Genomic DNA, 22,511 nt, shown 5'->3' on the forward strand with positions numbered 1-22,511 from the left:
TAGCACTTGGGAGAATGAGCAAGGAAAACTGACAGTTTAAAGGCAGCCTGTATTGTTCTAGTTTGCTATCTACTGCTGTGATAATGACCATGGCCAAAAGCAACTTAGAGAGGACAGGGTTTATTTGGTTTACACATCCTGATCCCAGTCCATCATTGGAGGAAGTCAAGGCAGAAACTCAAGAAGGCCAGGGACTTGGAGGCAGGAACTGAGGCAGAGATAAAAAGAATGCTGTTCACTGGCTTGTTCACCAAGCTTGTAGTTAGCTACCTTTCTTATATCCCAGGACCACCTGTCTAGGGGTGCCACAGCTCATAGCAACCATCAGTCAAGAAAATGCCCCACAAACCTGTCCACAGGCCAATCTGATGGAAGGAAGTCTTTTCTCTGTTGAGGTTCCCTCATCTTGGATGTGTCTAAATTTGTGTCAAGTTGACAAAAAACTTACAGATACATAGTGAGCTACAGGCCACACCACGATCCCTGTCTCAAATAAACAAAACAGGAACAAAGTTGTAAATAGTTTTGACAACCTGTCATACAGCTAGCTCTGTTGTCCCAGGTCTCTGCATGTCAAATATCAGGAGAGGAAAGATGATTGAACGTTGCATTTCTGTACGGTTTTTGCTCCCAAAAGAATTGAGTCAAATGTGAGTAATATGCTCTGCAAACACAGATTCCTGTTGTCCAAAATAGCACACCCCACTGTACAAGAGGCTTATGTACATTTATATTCACAGAACAAAAGGGTCCTAAGTCAGCACGCTTACCAAATGCATTGTGGGGGATATCAGATAGACAAGCTGCAGCACGCTAGGGAAACTCTTTTATGTTTTCCAGATGTTATAACATTCTTTTAGAATTAGTGGAAACTAGTGGTCTGCTAAGTTTAATAATACATTCCAACAGTTTTACTTCATAGTCACAAGGATTTTAGGTCAGATTCAGAGGTTGGTAATAAATGGCTATTAAGAGGACCAAAGATTGGACTTTAGTTATCCATTTGCCTATTTTTCTGTCACCTTCACCAGTGAGCTGCAAAATCCCCGAAGGACATTGTCTGCTTACAGCCACATCTGTTAGCACAGTGTCTAGCATATAAGATTTTCAGAGTAAATGAGCCAGACTCAGACATGTGACTTTAGGAAAATCACGTCCTTGTCTGACCCAGGGCTATTGTAGCTGCAAAAGGACCCAGTGGCATAAAACTAGTAAGAGTTGGACATTTTCTGAGCACTTCATAGACACACACACATCATAACTGAGCCTTTCAATGATACGGTAGGTATATACAGGAACTATATAGCATGTTAAATTTACCTCCTGGAAGCATAGAGCTAGAGTCCAAAACTAGGTCTATCAGGTCCATGAAATGCTCTAAACCACCCTCCATAAACAACCTCCATTTTATAAAAGGAGCTATCTTTCTATTTTTTTCTATTTTGTTAAGAAAGCATTGTTCAGAATATTAAAAAGAGCTGATGAGAAATTACAGTGCTAAATCAAGGAATTGCCACAGACTTGACTATGACCACATGGGGATTGCTTTCCTCTATCTGGAGCCATTCTGAGCAGCATCACCAGCAAAGAACACTATTTCTCTTTGTTCTGTACTTCTGTCACATCAGAGGCTTGCTGTGGTATCTTCCTCTAGACAGGTAGGGAAGCCTTCTGAAAAGGGTCCTAGGTTACTTCGACTCACTGTGTTGTAGGTAGAAAACATGGGAGAGCTACTGTCAAATGGTTTCTGAATTAAATTCAATTCTAGAACAAGGGGGTAAGAATTAGTATTCTGTTTTCTAAAAACTACAATCAACAGCTGTGGTGGTTTAAATAGGTATGACCACCATAGACTCATGGGTTAGAAAGCTTGACCCATAGAGTGTGGCATTATTAGAAAGTATGGCCTTGTTGGAGTAGGTGTGACCTTGTTGGAGGAAGTGTGTCACTGTGGGGCCAGGTTTTGAGATCTCATGTGCTCAAGCTACACCCAGTGTGGTATATAGTCTCCTGCTGCTGCCTGCATATCAAAATATAGAATGCTCAACTATCTCTCCAGGACCATGACTGTCTGCATGCTGCTATGTTTCCAGCTATAATGATAATGGACTGTAGCTAGAGTTTTCCTGCCTGGCCCACAGTCAGGACAAATCTCTCTCAACCACCAGTCCCACAGCCGCTCAGACCCAACCAAGTAAACACAGAGACTTATATTGCTTACAAACTGTATGGCCATGGCAGGCTTCTTGCTAACTGTTCTTACAGCTTAAATTAATCCATTTCTATTAATCTATACCTTGCCACATGGCTCGTGGCTTACCAACATCTTCACATGCTGTTTGTCATCGGCTGGCAGTGTCTCTGACTCAGCCTTCTACTTCCCAGCTTTATTCTCCTCCTTGTCCCACCTATACTTCCTGCCTAGCCAATGGCCAATTAGTGATTTATTTATTGACCAATCAGCAACACACTTGACATACAGACCATCCCACAGCAATGGACTAAACCTTTGATCTCTAAGCCAGGCCCAATTAAATATTTTCCTTTATAGGAGTCACCATGATCATGTGTCTATTCATAGTAATAGAAACTATAAGACAGAAGTTAGTACCAGGTACTGGAGTATTGCTGTGATAGGCCTGACCATGTTTTTGTTTGTAGGAATGTGGACTTTGGGAGTTTGTATGAGAAAAGCTTTAAGTGAGGCTTGTAGCTAAAGTTTATCTGTGTCCTACCCAATCCGTAGCCACTCAGACCCAAGTAAACACACTGAGGCTTATATTAATTAAAACTGCTTGGCCATTAGCTCAGGCTGACTACTGACTATCTCTTACACTTAAACTCAGCCCATTTATGTTAATCTATATGTTGCTACATGTTCCATGGCTTTACCTGTGTGCCATTACATGCTGCTCCCTGCAAGGTGGGCTGGCATCTCCTGACTCAGTCTTCCTCTTCAAAGAATTCCCTTGTCTGCTTATCCTGCCTATACATCCTGCCTGGCTACTGGCCAATCAGTATTTTATTAAACCAGTGTACAAAAGCATTATTCCACAGCAGGGGCTTAACTGGCCATAGTAGTAGAAACATGGAAGATAATGGTACTGTACTGTGGAACAAATCCTCTTGTACACAGTAAAGAGTTGTCAATTGAACTGGTTAAATAAAATGTTGATTGGTCAGTATCCAGGCAGGAAATATACGCTGGGCAACCAAACTAAAAATGCTGGAAAGAGGAAGTGATATTCAAATCTTAAATGGTGTTATTAATTAAAAAAAAAAACTTGGAGCCTGATATTGGGTGAAAACTGAAAGATCAGAGAAGCAGAGCAAGCCACAGCCAATTTCACCTGGCCACCTCCTCAGCCAATCCTGTTTCCAAAAATTCTCAGACTGAAAGCCTCTGAGTCCTTACCCAAAAGGGTCTCAGCTGAACTGCCTTTTTCCTATCTTTTCACACCTTATATACTTTTCTCTGTCCAGCCATGTCACTTACTGGGGTTAAAAGTGTGTATGTTTCCCAGCACTGGGATTAAAGGTATGTGCCACCACTGCCTGACCTCTATGTCTAATCTAGTGGCTGCTGGCTCTGTCCTCTGATCCTCAGGCAAGCTTTATTAGGGTACACAATATATCACCACATTTCTCCTTTTCTGTCTAAAATAATAAAAGAAGGTTATAACTAATATAAGAAAAACTATGTACAATAAGTATATACAATATATACAGTCAAGAATTACATTAACAATGTCTAGTCCATTAACATTTGACAGAGTCACAGAAAATGCTCCATTATTTATCCTGTTTGGTGAGTCAAAAAAGTTGTACCTAATTTACTTGCTATCGTAACTTATTACCAATACAAAACTTTCTTTTGATGCCTTCCAAACTTATACACTTTACACCTCTTTAGTGAGTTTCTTTTCTGAATTTGTTAACAAGGAAAACTATAACTATCTAATTTTCAACTCCCTCAGAGAGTTTTCCAATGGCAAAGGCAAAGGATTGCCTTGTCTGTTGCTTGCTGATTTATATTCATTAGTCCAGTGTTTGCCTTTGTCACACTTTCTGCATAATCCAGAAAGGAGTTCTGTCCTGTTGGGATTATTCCTTGAAAAAACATTGTTTCTAGGAACTCCCTCTTTACAGTCCCTTTTTGTGTGACCTTGCTTACCTCATTTGAAACATCTGACATTACTATTTTTCTTCAAACCTCTGGAAATTACCTCTCCTATCCAAGTATCATCATGATCATGAGATTCAATATTCATTGTATCTCAGACCCATTCCTCCAAGGGTGCTGATTTTGCCTTTAACGGCTTAATTACTCTTTTGCATTGTGCATTAGCATTTTCAAAAGCCAGAGATTCAATTATTATCTGTCTAGCTTCTAAATTTGGTATCATTCTATTTACTGCTGAAGACAGCCTTTGTAAGAAATAAGTGAAGGTTTCTTTTGGGCCCTGTATAACTTTTATAAATGATTCAATTTTCTTTCCTACTTCTTCAATTCTTCCCAAGCATTCAAGGCTGCCACTCAGCATAAAGCTAGGATGTGGTCGTCATATAGAGATTGCCTTTCTGCATTAGCATAATCTCCCTCTCTAAGAAGTTGATCTTGAGAGATTTCCATACTTCTAGTTCTACTTCATTGTTCAATGGTTTTAGCCTTATCTTGCCACCAGATCCTCCATTGTAATTGGGGACCAGCTTCTAAAACAGCTGTAACTAAACTCTCCAGTCTTTAGGGATAATTCTACTACACGTTGATAATGAGTTTAACATCTGCTTCACAAACAGGCAATGCATACCATATGACACTATGGCTTCTTTGAATCTCCTCAAACCTAACATTTGCACAGGAGTCCAGTCAGCTCTTACAAAGCTTTGAGCATTTAGCAGTTCCTGTAAGGTTACTGGATAGATTAAGGTTGGCTATTTGAAAACCTTAGCCTGTTTCTCTGTAACCATATAATGCAATGCTGAGATTGATTCTTCTGTGTGGGTCTGAATAACTCTATAATTGGTTTTAACAAGTTTTTCTAAAACTTTTATCTTGGCTCTTATATTAACCAACTTTTTTAAGGATAAAACAAAAATGATCAAACAAATAATATTTAAAATTGACATTACATCTATCCCATCAACATTAATTATCCTCTCATTTAATTGTTCTATTTTCAGAACATTAATCATATTATCAAACAGAGACCAAACACTCTCCACTGTAAAAATGTTTCCCATTTTTTAATGTGGGGAAAAAACTTTCTTTTAGCTAATTTCTCCCTTTAAGAAATCTTAATTGACTCACCAAATCTGCTGATAATGACAATTCAGATGATGGTGTGGTAGCAACCCAAGGAGGGGGCCCAAGGAAAGCCAGAACCCACCAGTAGAGGAAAGAAGCCAAGAATCCAGCTTTCTGCACTGGGGAACATGCGAAAGCAGCTGATTCTGGGGTGTTTGGAGCTTGAGCCTGGGGAGTTTGCTACAGAGAGGCTGCAACAGAAACTTAGCCAGTGGGGTGGTGACTCTGGCCACATGCAGCTCAGGCTTGAGCTGGGGCCTACAAGACCACAGGCAAGTGGCTTTTTCATGAATTTGTGCCCCACAAGTTAGACACCAGATGTTGTTCAAATGTTTAATGTTCTTATAATAAAAATGTCTTTCACTATGCTGTGAATATGTATTGCTGTGATTGGTTAATAAAGAAGCTGCTCTGACCTATGGTAAGTCAGGTTATAGCCAAGCAGGAAATCTAAAAGAGAGACGGGGAGAAGAAAGGCAGAGGCAGAAGAGCCACCTAGCCACCACCCAAGGAGCAGCAAGATGCCAGCAGACCAGTAATGCCACGGCCACATGGCAATACATAGATTAATAAAAATGAGTTAATTTAAAATGAAAGACATAGCTAGCAAGAATTCTTAGCCATAGGCCATATAGTTTGTAATTAATATTAAGCCTCTGAGTGATTATTTTATAAGTGACTGTGGGCAGGGTGGGACCAGAGAAATTTACTACTACAAGGAAGGGCAGGGTCAGGAGTTGTCACAAGGCAGATACAGAGGAAACAAGATGAGAATGTTGTATTGTGAAAAGGTACCAAGACAAGTGGCTAAACATAGATAAAAATTATGGATTAATTTAAGTGTAAGAGCTAGTTAGTAATAAGCCTGAGCTACAGGCCAAGAATTTGTAATTTATATTACTACTTGCTGTGGGATGGTCTGTATGGCAAATGTGTTGCTAATTAGTCAATAAATAAAACACTGATTGGCCATTGGCTAGGCAGGAAGTGTAGGCGGGACAGGGAGGAGAATAAAGCTGGGAAGTGGAAGGCTGAGTGGGAGAGACACTGCCAGCCGCCACGATGACAAACAGCATGTGAAGATGCCGGTAAGCCACGAGTCATGTGGCAAGGTATAGATTAATGGAAATGGATTAATTTAAGCTGTAAGAACAGTTAGCAAGAAGCCTGCCATGGCCATACAGTTTGTAAGCAATATAAGTCTCTGTGTTTACTTGGTTGGGTCTGAGCGGCTGTGGGACTGGTGGTTGAGAGAGATTTGTCCTGACTGTGGGCCAGGCAGAAAAACTTTAGCTACAAATGGCGCCCAATGTGGGGCAAGAGTTTCCACCTAAAAACTGAGAAAAAAGATTCTAAAACGGAGCTAAAAACAGTTCCCAATCTCAGATGAGCAGCAGCTGCCAGTTTAAGCTACTTGTGGGTTTCTGGTGTGCGTGCTCGACCTGCAGTTTGGCGGGAATGAGGCCTCTACAAGTGGCACATTAAGCTGCATGGTGGATTTAGACTTTGCTAGTACAAAATAAAAAAAAGTGAAAGAAACACACTTTGGCTCTGAAACCAGAGCCAAATCTGCTCCTGACCAAGAGAGCACAAAACCAATCAACCCCTGAGCAGGAAAAACCTACCAATCCTTGAACAGAAACCAACCAATCTAGCCAAACTGAGCTTGTCTAAACTCAAGGGGACTGAAATATGATCAGTTCCCACCCTGAAAATTTTCTCCCTGGAAAAACTCTGCCCCTAAGAATCCCTATGTAAAACCTGAGCCAGGTCAGTTTGCTGCTGCTTTTTTCCACCCTGACAGAGGCAGCCACCCTCCTGGATTCTTCCCTCCTAATAAATCTCTTGAATGAGGTTTGGGTGAGACCTTTCTTTGGAATGGAGTGGAGCAGAGAAGTAAGTCTCTCACTGGAGCAGAGTGGAGCAGAACTGTAACAACTGCAGGTCAGAGCAGAACTATATGTAACAACTTCTCTGGGGAAGCCCTCCCCTGCTGGAGCAAAGCTGTTGTATTGGGGAAACCCTTCCCTGGAGCAGGGCTGTAGCTGCAGTAATTAAGAGTGACTTTATGGTGCTCCTTGGCTCCTGACTGCCAGGATCCCTTTTCATCCATGCTTACAGTGGTGACCTAGGAACAGACCACACCCAGCAAAGATTTCATTTTGTGAAAAGGAATTAAGGAAAACGTTAGGTCCAGGCTTGGTAGTACAGGCCTTTATTCTAACACACAAGACATAGAGGCATGCAGATCTCTGAGTTCAAGGCCAGCCTGGTCTACAGAGCAAATTCCAGGGCAGCCAAGCTTAGGCAGTGAAGGAAACCATGGAAATCAGAAAGCTGATGAAAATGTAGCAACAGCAATCAACAACCAGCAGAACTTGGCAGCTTCAGTCATGTGGTTCTGGCTTTACAGAGTCAAGGACACAAGAAAGGGGTCATGGAATCCCCATCTCTGACTAAGGAAAGCTGCTGAGGCCAGGTTTGTGGCAGGGGTGTCCCTACATGGAAGCTTAGCAAGGCCATTGCATGAAGCTGTGGAGGTGAAACCTGGATTGCTTTGGAGACTCCAAGATGTTGGAGTTATGGGATAGGGGCCAAGAAGGGCTGCTGACTGGGAGTGGAACCAGGCCAAGAGAAAGAAGTGTGTTGCAGTCAACAAAGCTGAAAGGAGTTAGAGATTCGAAGACTGTTTTGACATCAGACATGGAGATGCAGAGTTTGGTGTTTACCCAGCTGGTTTTTGGTCTTGTTTTGGTCCAATATTATTTCATTGTGCTCCCTTTCCTCCCTTTTGGAATGGTAATGTATATCCTATGCCATTATATGTTCAAAGTATGCTATCTGGTTTTATATTTGATTTTATAGGGGATTATCATATCATTTCTATATCCCCACTTTTCTTTTTAGAATGAGATCCCTAAATCTAATCTCCTTTTAGTGCTTTTTTTAATCATTACCAATAACAACTTATAACTAATTCCCCTTAAATGATAATAAATTTCCATTATCTATTTTTTGGGAATGTGGACATAGTTTTTTAGATTAATTCCTGTTGATTAAGGGCACTGGCAATCTTTGAGGGAAACTTGAGAAAGTCAGGATATTTGTTAAGTCTTGGCTGTAGTATTTTGTGAGGCTGGATCATCTCATTCAGCAGCCTGGAAGCTGTTCTGGATGTTGGATCACTTTGACCATCTGTTTTCATTGGTGTCTAGTCCTCTTGCTCTGAAAATACATAAACTTTTAAAGGTAACATACATATCTCCATTAATACAGCTATAGACTGTGTATTGTACATAAGTCAGCCAAAGATGATTTTTTTGTTTTATGTATGAGCAGGTAAAATATATGTTATGTGTCTTGTAGTTCTTCTAGGTTTATTTTTTTTATGTTTGTAGCCAGGATTTTCAGGGTGTCTTCCTGGATCAAAGCTGATCATCTTTAACCTGAAATGAATCCACAGCCTCTCATTTCCTGTGGAAATAAAAGCATAGCCTCTCTCCCAGAGTAGCATTCATCGTTTGGCTTAAATTTTGAAGTCAGGGTATTTTAAAATGTATGGGTTGGTTGAATCTAGAAGGTTTTATAATCCAGTGTCTCTTAGCAGCCAAAAATTTCAAGGACAACAAAATGACATGCAGGATCCAGATTCTCTGTGTATTCCCCATCTTTATGTGACTTATTTCTTTTAAGAAATGTATTGTTTTAAAACTATATGTTTCTTTTTTTATGACTGTCTATAACTTCTCTTTTCTATTCCAAGCCTGTATATATTTTAAACACATTGTAAGCCTTTTAGAGGTGTTTTTTTTTCTTCTGAATCTGTCTTACTGCATATCTCTATCTTTTTCTGACCACATGACTCTTTAAACTGCTAAATGGTGTGGCTAGGACTTCCACCTCTGTCCTGCCTGGTTCCCTAGGAGCCCAGCTTCATGGTGGAGGCACTAGTGAGAGCCATGTTCACAGCCCCAATTCTGGGGAGCTTCTGGGTCCATGCTGCCATTGAGCAGCACACTGCTGCCTGCTGCTTTCAAACCCCATCCAAGTGTTTAGTAACAAGGCCTCTCAAAAGAGCCATGCCACTTTTGCTGCTTGCACTGAGCCAGGAAGCTGTCTCTTAAAGGAGCTGCACCTCTGCTTGCCACCAGCAAACAGCCTACCTGAGAGAAGATGCTTACCAAGAAGCAATGCTTGGCTCTGTTCTTTTGTGCATTCAGAGTCCTTTAAAACAAACAAACAAACAAAACAAAATGAAAAAAAAAAACAGCTTTCTCAGGTTTTATGTGGAAATTCTTGATTAACGTTTGGGTGTCATATGTAGATGGAGTTTTCCCATCCTGGCAGCTGCTTCCAAATTACCACACAGAGGCTTATATTAATTGTAAATGCTCTGTTGATAGCTTAGGCTTGCTACTAGCTAACTCTTACATTTAATTTAATGCATCACTAATAATCTATGTATTGCCATGTGACTCATGGCTTGTTATCTCATTTTGTACATGCCCTGCTCCTTGTGTGTCTGGCTGGTGACTCCTCTAATTTCACCCTCCTTCTTCCCATCATTCTCAGTTTGGCTTTCCCACCTAACTTCCTGCCCAGCTACCAGCCTGACAGCTTTTTATTAATCAATGAGAGTAATACGTATTCACAGTGTACAGAAGGATTATTTTACAGCAGGCTCTGTAGACTCCACTGGCCTCATACTCAGAGATCCCCCTGACTTTGTGTCCTGAGTGCTGGAATTAAAGGCATGCACCACCAACAACCAGCTAATGTTGGATATTATTATCATTGCTAACCTCAACAAAAGAATCTCTTTCCTTTCCTCATTACCAAATTAGTTATGATAGGAAAGAAGAGTGAGTGTCTTGCTTGCAAAATGTAGAAAATAAAAGCATAAGGAACTTATATTCTAATGTTTCATGAGCAAATTTGTCTGAGAATACCTATTTATAATTTTAATAAAAGACTTTTCCTGAAATAATATAAACTCATGTATTTCAGTCTATCTGCATTGTTTGTCTACCTATACAATAAGTGACCTACCCTGTAATACTTGAAGTCACATACATGTATTATCTCAAAGTTTCTATGATTTAAGGAATCCAACTACAGATTTTCTGGCCCCCATGTTTCGTAGTATCTTCCAAAGTTGAGGTCAAGGTCTTGGCTAAGTTGGGAGTCTCAGATGAAAGTTGGAATTGATGAAGTATCCATTTCCAAGACCATTTTAATAGATGTCGGTAGATTCAGTTCCACTGGACAGAGACAGTCTCTAGTGTTCGATCCTATCACCTTTATTCCTCATATGTTTTTTACATCATCGTATATTGAATATTCTATGTTTTGAAAATGAGAACAGGTCTTAACTATTATAAAATTTAAAATATAATACTGAGAAATAATAAACTGCTCTTATTAAAGAATTCTAGCCTTAGATAGCATGAAGATAGTAAGTAGGGGTGCCATGGCATGGGAAAAATATTACAAAAGAAATATCTGGCAGAGGATTTTAGGAAATTTAAAAAAAATCTTAAAATGCAGCTATAAGAAAATAGGCAGGACCTTGGGAGATGGCTCAGTGGGCAAAGTACTAGCAGCACTGAAGCATGAGGACCTGAATTTAGAAGCGCTGAGCATGGTGCTGTAGCACACCTCTAATCCTAGTACTAGGAGGTGGAGACAGGAGGGTCTTGTGGACTCACTGGTCAGCCAGTCTAGCCAATTAATTTCAGTGATAGATCATGTTTCAAAAAATAAAGTGTAGGGCTATAGCCAAAGATAGCCAACATCAACTCCTGGTCTCCATGTGCACACACACGGATGTGTACACCCCCTCTCCCCATGTATAATGTGTGCATGCGTGTGCACATGCATGCGCGCGCACACACACACACACACACACACACACACACACAGAGAGAGAGAGAGAGAGAGAGACAGACAGACAGACAGACAGACAGACAGACAGACACAGAAAGATAGACAGAGATAGAGTGACAAAAACAGACAGAGATAGAGAGAGTCAGAGATACAAATAAAAAGATATAGGAAAAAGCAAACATCTTGATTTATAAGATGGATCAAAACCTTAATAGATAGCTCACCAAAGAAGATACACAGATGGCAAAAGTATACTCCATATCATATACCGCCAAGGAAAAAAACCATAACTAGAACAAGACACCTCCACATGACTATTACAACACCCAAACCCAGAACACTGACAACACCAAAGGCAGCTGCTGACAGGAACTGCACCACTAGGGAACCTCATTCATTGCTGGGGGTGAGGGGGGGACAAATGACATAGCCATTTTAAAAGACAGGTTGGAAGCTTTCCACAAAGCAAACTATACTCCCATCATGAGACTCAGCAGCCATGTTCTCTAGTATTCATCTGAAGGAAGTGAAAACATATATCTGCACAGAGCTTGCCCATGGATCTCTCTAGAAGCTTTATTTGTAATAAAACTTGGGCACGTCAAGTGTTGTTTGCTATATAAATGGAGAAACTGTGGAATATCTTCTGGTCCACATGCCTCAATGAATGTAAAAAAAATAGTTCCTAAGCCACGAAAATACATGCAGGAAATGTAAGTCAAAGAAACCAATCTAAAGGGATAATTTTAAATAGTTCCAACTATATGCCATTGTGGACAAATCAAAACTGTAGAGACCCCAAAATATCAGTGGTTGTCACAGGTTGAGCAGGAGTGAGAAAGCAGTAAGTAGAACATTGATGATATTTTAAGGCAGTGAAAATACCCTGTATGACACACTCATCATGGGTACATGTCATTATATATTTATCCAAACCTGTACAACAGCATCAGGAATCTCTCCTAATATAAACTGTGATCAATGTGTGTTTATGATGTATCTGTGAAGGCTTATCACTTGTACTATATCACACTTGTGGGAGCTGTGATAATGGAGGACAGCTATGCTTGGATTAGGATGGGAGCATAAGGAAATTCCTGTGCCTTCCTCTTCATTTTGCCATGAACCAAAAATGCTCTAAAATTGTTTTTAAAACGATACAAGTGAGCATACTTATAAAAGAAAGGTAATGGTACTGTGGTGGTTTGAATGAAAATAGCCCCAATAGACTCATGGGGAGTGGCATTATTAGAAGATGTAGCTTTATCAGAGGAAGTGTGTCACTTGAGGTGGGCTTTGAGGTTTCAGATGCGCAAACCAGGCCCAGTATCAACCTTTCTGCTGCCTCAGGATACAGATGTAAAACTCTTAGCTACTTCTCTAACACCATATCTGCCTTCATGCTACCATGCTTCCAGCCATGATGGTGATGGACTAAACCTCTCAGAAGTTGGTACCAGGGACTGAGGTATTGTTATGACAGGCCAGACTATGCTTTTGTTTGGAGGAATATGGAACAGTTTGGGACTATGGTCTAGAGAAGCTATTGAAAATTTTAAGTTGTACTTAATGGGCCATAATAGCAGGATCATGGAAGACAGTGGTGCTGAGGGTGATTTGAACTATGGGGGCATGGCTCAAGAGGTTTCAGAGGAGAAGAATGTTAATATGTGGCCTAGAGATTGATCTTGAGGTCTTTTGATGAAGAATGTGGCTGTTTCTGCCCTTGCCCCTCAAAAAACCTCCCTGAGACTAAATTGGATGGTTTTGGATTTATTGCATTTTCAGAGGAGATTTAAAAAACAGCCCAGTGTTGACTGTGTCATGTGGTTATTAGTGGCTAGTCTTAGGCAGATCTGTAATGAAAAGGTGCAAGCTGATCAAGGAAAATACAAAATGTACAATTTGAGGAGAAAATGGGCACCAGAGAGTGTAAACAAGTTAAGTCCTGTGTTCAAGGAGACAAAGAGAATAAAGAAAAGCCTGAAGCTAAGGGGAATAATGGAAGTGGTGACCTAAGGGTGAGACCTCACCCTGCTAAGCTTCCATTGTATGAAAAGGAATTAAAGAACAGTTTAGAGCCAGGTGTGGTGATGAATGCCTTTAATCCCAGCACTAGGGAGGCAGAGGGTGATGAATTTGTGAGTTCAAGGCCAGCCTGGTCTACAGAGCAAGTTCTAGGACAGCCAAGCTTAGGAAGTGAAGGAAACCGTTGAAAACAGAAAGCTAGTGAAAATATATTTGAATGAGGGGGCCATATTCCAGCCCCAGCAAGCAGCAGAACTTGGTGTCTTTGGCCACATGGTTCTGGCTTTAGAGTCAAGGATATAACAAATGGGTTATGGAATCTCCATCCACAACTAAGGAAAGCTGCTGAGGCCAGGTGTGTGGAAGGGATGTCCTTGCACAGAGGCCTAAAGAGGCCATTGCATGAAGCTACGAAGGCTAAGCCTGGATTGCTGATGGAGACCCTAAGATGTTGGAGATGCTAGAGTTGTGGAGTACCTGCTGAGGAGAGCTGCTAACTGGGGATGGAACTAGCCCAAGAGAAAGAAATGTGTTACAGTCAGCAAAGTTAGAAAGAGTTGGAGATCTGAAAGGCACTTTGACATCAGACATGGAGATGCAGTGTCCGATGATTGCCCAGCTAGTTTTGGGTCTAATTTTGGTCCAGTATTTCCTCACCATGCTCCCTTTCCTCCCTTTTGGAATGATAATGTATATCCTGTGTCATTATATCTTAGAAGTATGTGATCTGCTTTTTGATTTTGATTTTATAGGGGATTACAGTTAAGAGATTGCCATGAGTTTCAGAACAGACTTTGGACTTTTAAACATTGTTTAGACTGTGGGGACTTTTTAAGTTGGACTAGATGCATTTTGCATTCTAATATGGCTATAAGCCTATGGGGGCCAGGGAGTGCAATGTTGTGGTTTGGATGAAAATTACCACCATAGATTCAGAGGGAGTGGTACTATTAGGAGGTATGACTTATTGCAGGAAGTGTGTCACTAAGGGTAGGTTTTGAGCTTTCAGATGCTCAAGCCAGGCCCAGTATCACTCTTTCTTCCTGCTGCCTGCCAATCCAGAGGTAGAACTACTTACTTCTCCAGCACCATATCTGCCTGTGTGCTGCCATGCTTACTGCTATAATGATAATGGATTAAACCTCTGAACTGTAAGGCAGCCCCATGAAATGTTTTTCTTTTTTCTTCTTCTTCTTTTTCTTTAATAATATAATTCTTTTTCTTTCTTTCTTTTTTTTTTTTTTTTTGTTAGGGGTTGAGATAGGGCTTCTTTGTGTAACAGCCCTGGCCTTTGTAGATTAGGCTGACCTTAATGTCACAGAGATCCACCTACCTCTGCTTATTGAGTGCTGGAATTAAAGGCATTCGCCACCACTCCTCACCCCTGCAGCGTTCCCCCTAAAGAAACCCCCCAAATAAATTAAAAACAAAACAAAACAAAAAAACCACTTCTCTCCTCCATCTTCCCCATCTCTCCAACACCTCTTCATTCAGCTTAGTGGCGTTGGGAGCTGTGGTGTGTCACACAGTATACCCTTTATTTCAATCAGCCCCACCTACAACTGTGCATTGTAATGAGACATTGGTCTGGTTCAAGGTCTCTGGCACACCATGATAACTGGACCCTCATTGAAACCCCTCTTGGATATCCTGCTGTTGTCCTGAGTTATAGAGATTCTATGGCTACTGTTCCATGGGACCAGCAAGTTATAGATGGGATAAATGTTAGGGTGGGCCAACCCAAGGCCCAGGATGTAGATCTCAGTGGTAGTAGCTGATCTGGATCTGGTCAGTCCAGGCCACTGGGACTGTGCCCCTCTGGTGAGGGGTGGAGGCTCTCCCATGAGGGACAAGACCAGCTCTCCTGCTTCAGTGTCCAGTGAGTTGCAGAGCCAGCCATCCCAGAGCCAGTGAAGGGTGCGGCTGCTCATCACAGCCCTCGGGTTTCAACTTGGATGGTTCACATGATCCTCTATGGTAACATAAGTGTGCCATGAACACAGATCCTGGTTGCAGCAGGAACATGGACCCAAGCATGTTCCTCGGCAGCAGCTCAGGCCCAGACATCACCATGGCCCCTGTGACAGCACAGGTCACCCAGGTCACTATTGCCCCAGTAGCAGCAAGGTCCCTGGACACCAACATGTGGTTGACCAGACCTCGGTCATCTGCACAGTCCCTGGTGACAACAGGAGCCATGGACATCAACTCAGAACCTGGCTGCTTTAGAGCCACAGACCCAGATACGGTCTTTGGGAGCAGCCTGGGCTCAGATGACAATATGACATAGTGTGGCAGCACAGGCCACTCAGATCGGCATGGCCCAGGCAGCAGGATGGCTCTTGGACACCAACTTGGACTCAGGTGATTGACTGGACCCTAGGCATCCTTGTGGCCTTTGGTGGTAACATGGGTCATGTATGTCAACACAGACTCAGGCTGTGTGTGGTAGGACCACGGGCTCAGACATGGTCCTAGGTCGTAGCCTGGGTCCAGACATCACCATCACCCCTGGTGGTCAGCAGGCCACCCACATCGGCCTCTTACTCACAGCCTTCGCTTCTTCAGTTCTGCCTCTCTCCACAGCACATGAACTGTTCTGCCTCTTTTTCTTTTTTCCTCTCCCATTCCTCCACCATATATTTGCTCATCTTTTTTGTTTTTTGTTTGTTTTGTTTTTGTTTTTTTCAAGACAGGGTTTCTCTGTGTAGCTTTGCGCCTTTCCTGGAACTCACTCTGTAGCCCAGGCTGGCCTCGAACTCACAGAGATCCGCCTGCCTCTGCCTCCCCAGTGCTGGGATTAAAGGTGTGCACCACCACCGCCCGGCTGGAGGGATAGCTCAGCCATTAAAGGCTAGGTTCGCAACCAAAAATATATTTGTCTAACTTAATGGCACCTTCAGCCAGTGCAGACTGTAAGGACCCAGGCTGACCTGTGGGTATCTTTCAATCACCTGAGTCAAATCAAAATGTTTTCCTCTTTAAGAGTTGCTGTGGCCATGGTGTGTCTTCAGAACAAGAAAACCCAAACTAAGAAAAATACATAGCATAGAACAGGAAAACTCCCCATTATTCACTCCCTGCAGGGATTGCCTTTCCAGCTTTATGCAGTCCGCTGACAGGTGTCAGAAGGTTTTGTTAAGGAGTGTGTTAAGTACACACACTGGCAGGGGAAATGGCATGGAGAATCTCTGTGTGCCCATTACCTAGCTATGATTGCTGCCAATATTCTTCCCAGCATGGTTTCTGCTTTTCCTCATCCCCAATTTGTTTCAGTTGACTGACAAGTTTTAAATCAAATTCCAGATACTGTACTCCTCATCCTGTAAAAACCCCAGTATGTATCTTCAAAGCTATTTTAAACATAATTTTGACATAGCTGCTCAGTTTTTAAAATACATTTTAATTGTTTGTATGTTTGAATAGTGATCAAAATGTCTGCATGTTGTGCTAGTCTTTTCTGCTGGATGGTGGCTACAGTCTCTATTGTTGGCTATGCTGTTATTTGTCAAAGACCTTGCTTGGGTCATTTGAACCTTTAACAGTCTCTTTCCTCCTGGGCTTAACTTATGCCTCTTTCTCAGGGAGTCAACACTTTTGTTTGTTTCCTAGATTGCCTTTCTAGAATATTGAGTTCTTTCTCCTAATATGATTGTAACTGCATAAACTAAAATACATATATGGACCGTAAAGAAAGAAAGGATGTCAAGATAGAGTTACTCAAAATATTTTAACATGTAAACAACGTGTTCATTTGGTAGGGATATGATCCAGTAGAGTACAATGGCTCTCATGATTTCTAAGTAACACTGAGCATAAATAATTTGAGGCAATTGGAACTTTGGTTGTGTGATACAAGTACATGCAAATTGAATTATGTCAAAATCATAGGGAATGTTTTAAATCTTTCTGGTATGTTACTTGCATATACAATGTAAAGAAATGCTAAAATCCCATTCTAGGACCCTAAAAAAGGTATATTGTTTCTCCTACATATTCACAAACCTTGAACTCTTCTAGAGTAGACAGACAGGCCTACACACTTACTACAGCATTGTATCAGGACTTTCTGTGCACATGAGTGACATTTAGTAGGTTTTGTTGTTGGCAGTTTAATCTAGCCATGAGAAATTTTCACAGCAACCTTTCTCCTAATAGTTTTAGGATACATTGATGATAGCTATCTAGACAAATTCTTTTATTAGACATTGAAAACACAGCACTTTTATGATTATCTCATTCTTCTTTATTTCTTTCATTTTATTTTACATATATACGAATGTTTTATTCAAGTGTCTGTGCACCATGCATGTGCCTGATTGTAGCAGAGGCCAGAAGAGGCATCTAATCCCCTGAAACTTGAGCTAAAGATAGTGAACTGCCATGTGGATGCTGGGTATCAAACACGAGTCTTCTGGAAGAGCAGAAAGTGCTTTTCACTCCTGAACCATCTTGCCAGGCCCCCTCTCTGACTTTATCACCTGTGATACAGTATTTCCATAAACAAAAGTATGAGTACACCCAAATACAGTTCATGTGATAAAAATATGACTAACACGTGGTTCCTTTATTTGTTTTCAGAGCAGTATGCCGGTCTCTTAGCAGTCTCCCATAGTGGACCAAAAAAGTAGGGTTTATGGATATAGCTCAGTTGGTAAAGTACTTGCTGCCTCAGTGTGAGGACCTGAATCCAGATCTCCAGAATATACACAAAAGGCCTGGTGAGTGACATGAACCTATAAACCCAGCACAGGCATCTGGAGACATCCAGAGTCCTGAAGAACATTGTCCCAGCTTCGTAATCAAGAAGGAGAGAGCTTCAAGTGATAGGCTCTGTCTCAAAATTAAATGTGGAAAGACACCTAATGTTGATATCTGGCCTCAATATGCACACACACACACACACACACACACACACACACACACACAGAGAGAGAGAGAGAGAGAGAGAGAGAGAGAGAGAGAGAGAGAGAGAGAGAGAGAGAGAAACAGAGACAGACAGAAATGAGCAGTGAGCTGTGTTTGTTGACTATTTTATTTGCTCATTTATTTATTTCTGCTTTTATTTTGAGGAATAACATGAGTTCAAATAGAAATTTCTTTTTGGATAAATCTCCGTCAGTTGCGATTATTCTATTTCATGTTTAGATTGTTTGACTTTAACTCTTTATAATGGCTCCCATGTCCCTTTGAAACGACCCATTGTCCTTGGCCTTTTGGTGCAGAAAATGTCCTCTGCTTAGCTTGTTCTATACCTGATCTAACTTTGAAATCAGAATTGCTTGTTTAAGAGTCCTCAGTTGCTCTTGTTTGGGAGCCCAAGTCTGAGTGGGAGGGCTATTTGTTTCCAATAGGTGGTCATAATTTCCAGGCTCTTTCAGTATATACAGCTATGGAAATTTGATTTCTAATCAAAATGGTAGCATACAGAATTTTTCTTAACATCTTTGTCTCTGTATCTAGACTGCTTTTGTTATGCTGAAAATTGTAATTCCTAATGCTAATATAATGATGGCTTGTTTGCTGTAGCCTGAAATATATATGTAATAGTTTCAAAATAACAGTCCTAGTATCTCAACTGGGAGGCCCCTTAAATCTACTTTATTATTTGCTCCTAGATTGCTTTCTATTTGGAATAGTATCACTAAGCATATAATACACAAAGACTGTGTTTAAAGACACTAGACATTACTCTTCTCATCTAGTTATTTTTATATTTGTTTTTTATTTTATGTATATTCGTGTTTTTGCCTACATGTATGTCAATGCACCATGTGCATGAAGTACCATAGAGGCCAGAAGAGGGTTTCAGATTCCCTGGAACTGGAGTTACAGACATTTATTACCTGTCATGTAGGTGCAGGAAATCAAACCAGGGTCCTCTGCAAGAGCACCAAGTGTTCTTAACTACCAAGTCATGTTTCCAGCCCCTCTATTTAGTTTTTTTAATACTTGGATGTTCAGTAGATATCTTTCAGTTTGTATATAATATGAAGATATATGTATTTCTTCTCTTTTAATAATAATATAAAAACAGTCTAGAGCTTCTATAAAGTTTAATCTTATAAAACAAGATATAAAATATTATTGGCTTTGTTTCTCTGCTATCCCCGTAGGTAACCATTTTATTAGTTTGATTAGGCCTGTCAGTATTTCTTAGGGAAAAACAATATAGATATTCTATATGTGTCCTGGATATGCATCTTTGTACTCCTTCCCTTTATTCACAAAGAAGAACTATAAATACTGCTGTGCACATTCTTTTTTCCATTTGATAAAATGTGCTTCTGATTACTCCATCTCATACATATCAAAAATTGTTCTAACTCCAAGTTCCTGGTAGTGATTCTATTATTTTAGATGCACCATGGTTTTCCAATCAATTTTCTGTTGATTGTCTATATACTTCTTATAGATTTTAAACTTCTTCTTTAATCCACATGTATTCATGTGTATCTGTGTGTCAGTATGCCCATGGAGGTCAGAAGAGGACATTGGATTCCCTGGAGCTCCTGGAGATGGAATTTCAGACAGTTGTGAGCAGCATGATGATCAACTGAACTCAGGTGCTCTGCTAGAGGAGCAAGCCTTTTTGAACACTGAGCCATCTTGCCAGCCCCTCCTGCATTTTTTGAGACAGGGTCTCCTATATCCCAGGGTTGCCTTGAACTCACTATGTAGCAGAGGATGACCTTGAACTCCTGAGCCTCCTGCCTCTGCCTTCCATGTGCGAGGATTACTGTAGTGCACTGTCTTACCTGGTTTGTTGCAGTGCTGTGAATTGAATCCAGGGCTCTGTGAATGCTAGGCAAGCAAGTTCTCTAACAACGGAGCTGCATATTATTTTAAGAATGATTTTGCTAATGACTATGATGTCATGAACAGCAAAAACAGAAATTGCATATTCCAGTTCTGGAATGTATAACTATCCAGACCTGAATCTTTAGTACCACCACAGAGGGGAAGGTCGCTTACCAGAGTGGAAAAGTACTTAGAAATAAGACCAGAAAATATCAATCCAGATTTTCATAAATCCAGTGACATTTTTTGTAGACTGGACTCAAACCTGGACATACCTAGGAAGAGGGAGTCTCACTTGAGGGACTGCCGACATCAGATTGGAGTGTGGGTTTGTCTGTGGGGGCATTTTCTTGCTTGCTGCTTGATAAGCGTAGGCCTAGCCTCCTGGGCATGGTACCAGGCCTGGGCAGGTTTGTGCTGCATAAGGAAGGTGGGTACCTGAGCAAGCCAGAGGAAGCAAGGCAGTAAGTAGTGTTCCTTCGTGGTCTCTGCTTCAGTTCTGACCTTCACAAATTAACACTTTTTCCCCAAGTTGGTTTCAGTGTTTTGTCACAGCAACAAAAAGAAAAGCAGAACAGACCCCAACTTTACACCTATAATTGGCCTCCTGTTTAAAAAGCAATGCTGATACCTACTTCTCATGGCTATCAGGATTCAGAGGGACCAAATGTGACCATGTATGCAAACTAAGTACATAAATTATGGCCTGGTATGCGCATCTGTAAATTTGAAGTAGTTACTATTCATTTTACTCATTGTCACAACTTTAAGAAAGGGAACTCATGATGGATTGCGGCCCTTTAGTTTAGTTGTATTTTATGTTGGATGATCTGATCAGTCCTCTGATGCCAGATGGTGTGCAGTTACCAAGAAGAGCACAAAGAACAAAGGAATCAATGCACTCTGGAAAATTTTATAAAATGCCCTTGAATGTGTCTGAACATGTCCTTTGTAACATGGGTAGAGCTGAGATTTGGTAAAACAGAAATGTGAAAGAGAGGCTATGGTTCTTCTCTAAAAATGAAATGGCAGTTGGTTTGCCATGGTTCCTACAACCAAAGCCTTTAGCTGATTTCTACCACAGGGATGGGTAGGTTTGAACCTGCCTTCCTCTTCTTGAGCTGAGGGTGGCTGGTGTGCCTTGTGACCTGCTCTCCACCTCCAAGCTTCGTCATAGCAGGATGATACAGAAGTTTCCATCCAAGGCTGAATGCTAGCGTCTTCAAGATATGTTTACCTTAATCCTATCTGAGACTTATCCCCCTGGTCTCCCAACCATCTAAAACTGGAATGAGGGAGAGGGAACTGTGGAAGGACTAGTCTTTGAGTCCTGGGGATTGAGTTTTAGCAGGACATGAAAGGGCAGTACATGAACTGAATCCCAGGGAGGAGAACTCAGTACTAGTAAAGCTGTGATAAATAACACACCATCATGCACGTAACAAAACCTGGACGGTTGAGAAATGTTGCTTTTCTTCTGTCTTCCCCTTTCATTTCATCCAGCTGCATATTAGAAAGGTGATAACACTTTTATTGTAGGTGTAATAATGAGGCTAGAGAGCTGCCTCAGATGCCAGGAGTACTTGCTGCTCTTGCAGTGGACTCAGTTCAGGCCCCAGGACATCATGGAGCTTACCACTCCCTGTAACACTAGTTTCAGGGGATCTGACATCTTCTTCTGGTCTCCACAGGTGCCTACAAAGATGTGGTGCACATATATACACTCAGGTACACACACACAAATAGTAAGACCTGTAGAAATTCATTATATTAAAATTTAATAACTGTATTGTCATTCACCTTACCCTTATTTTTTTTTTTTTTGATTTTTCGAGACAGGGTTTCTCTGTGTAGCTTTGCGCCTTTCCTGGAACTCACTTGGTAGGCGCACGCCTTTAATACCTTACCCTTATTTTACACATTAAAAAAATACATATACTAGTTTACCTAAGTGTGGTCACATAGAAGCCTATAGATAGCCTGTAAGTCATTTTTATATGGAGTAGGCAAAGATGGTCCTCTTCTTGAATTCAATTGCATGGACAGTAGCCTGGCAGGCAGAGATCAGACTGAATGAAGTCTTGATCACATGACTTTGTTTGGAACAGTCTGAAAACAGCTTTTTACCATTTCCTTTCCCCTGCCATCTGGAAGTTTATCTTCCCTGTTATCTTTGACCTCTTCTGTATCTCTAATCTCTTCCCATCTCTGTTATTTCCGTCCCAGCATATATCCTCAAATGTCTATACTTGAGGCCCACAAGCCCTGAACAGATTGTTATTCCTATGCTCACCCCATGGTGCCTACCTCCAAACCTGGTACTGTGTGGGTCTCCTAAGCAAATGCCATTCTGAACTTTTAGTTATTACAGTAGCTTTGACTCTGTAGCCCTGCACCTTGTAATCATAATCTTTCTCTGGGAAAAAGCAGTAGTTCCTAGGAGCAACCATCTTAGGCAGACACTAGAGGGCAGCAGGAGATCACACAT

General features: G+C 41.2%; 1 protein-coding gene across 5 annotated transcripts in view; it reads left to right on the forward strand.

Moving 5' to 3' along the window:
* Positions 1–22,511, forward strand: part of Astn2 (astrotactin 2) — a 947,200-nt gene that overhangs the window by 714,400 nt on the left and 210,289 nt on the right. The window lies entirely within an intron of this gene.

The sequence above is a fragment of the Peromyscus californicus genome, unplaced genomic scaffold, assembly GCF_007827085.1.
Source record: "Peromyscus californicus insignis strain IS unplaced genomic scaffold, ASM782708v3 Scaffold_5__1_contigs__length_169319896, whole genome shotgun sequence".
Classification (NCBI taxonomy): domain Eukaryota; kingdom Metazoa; phylum Chordata; class Mammalia; order Rodentia; family Cricetidae; genus Peromyscus; species Peromyscus californicus.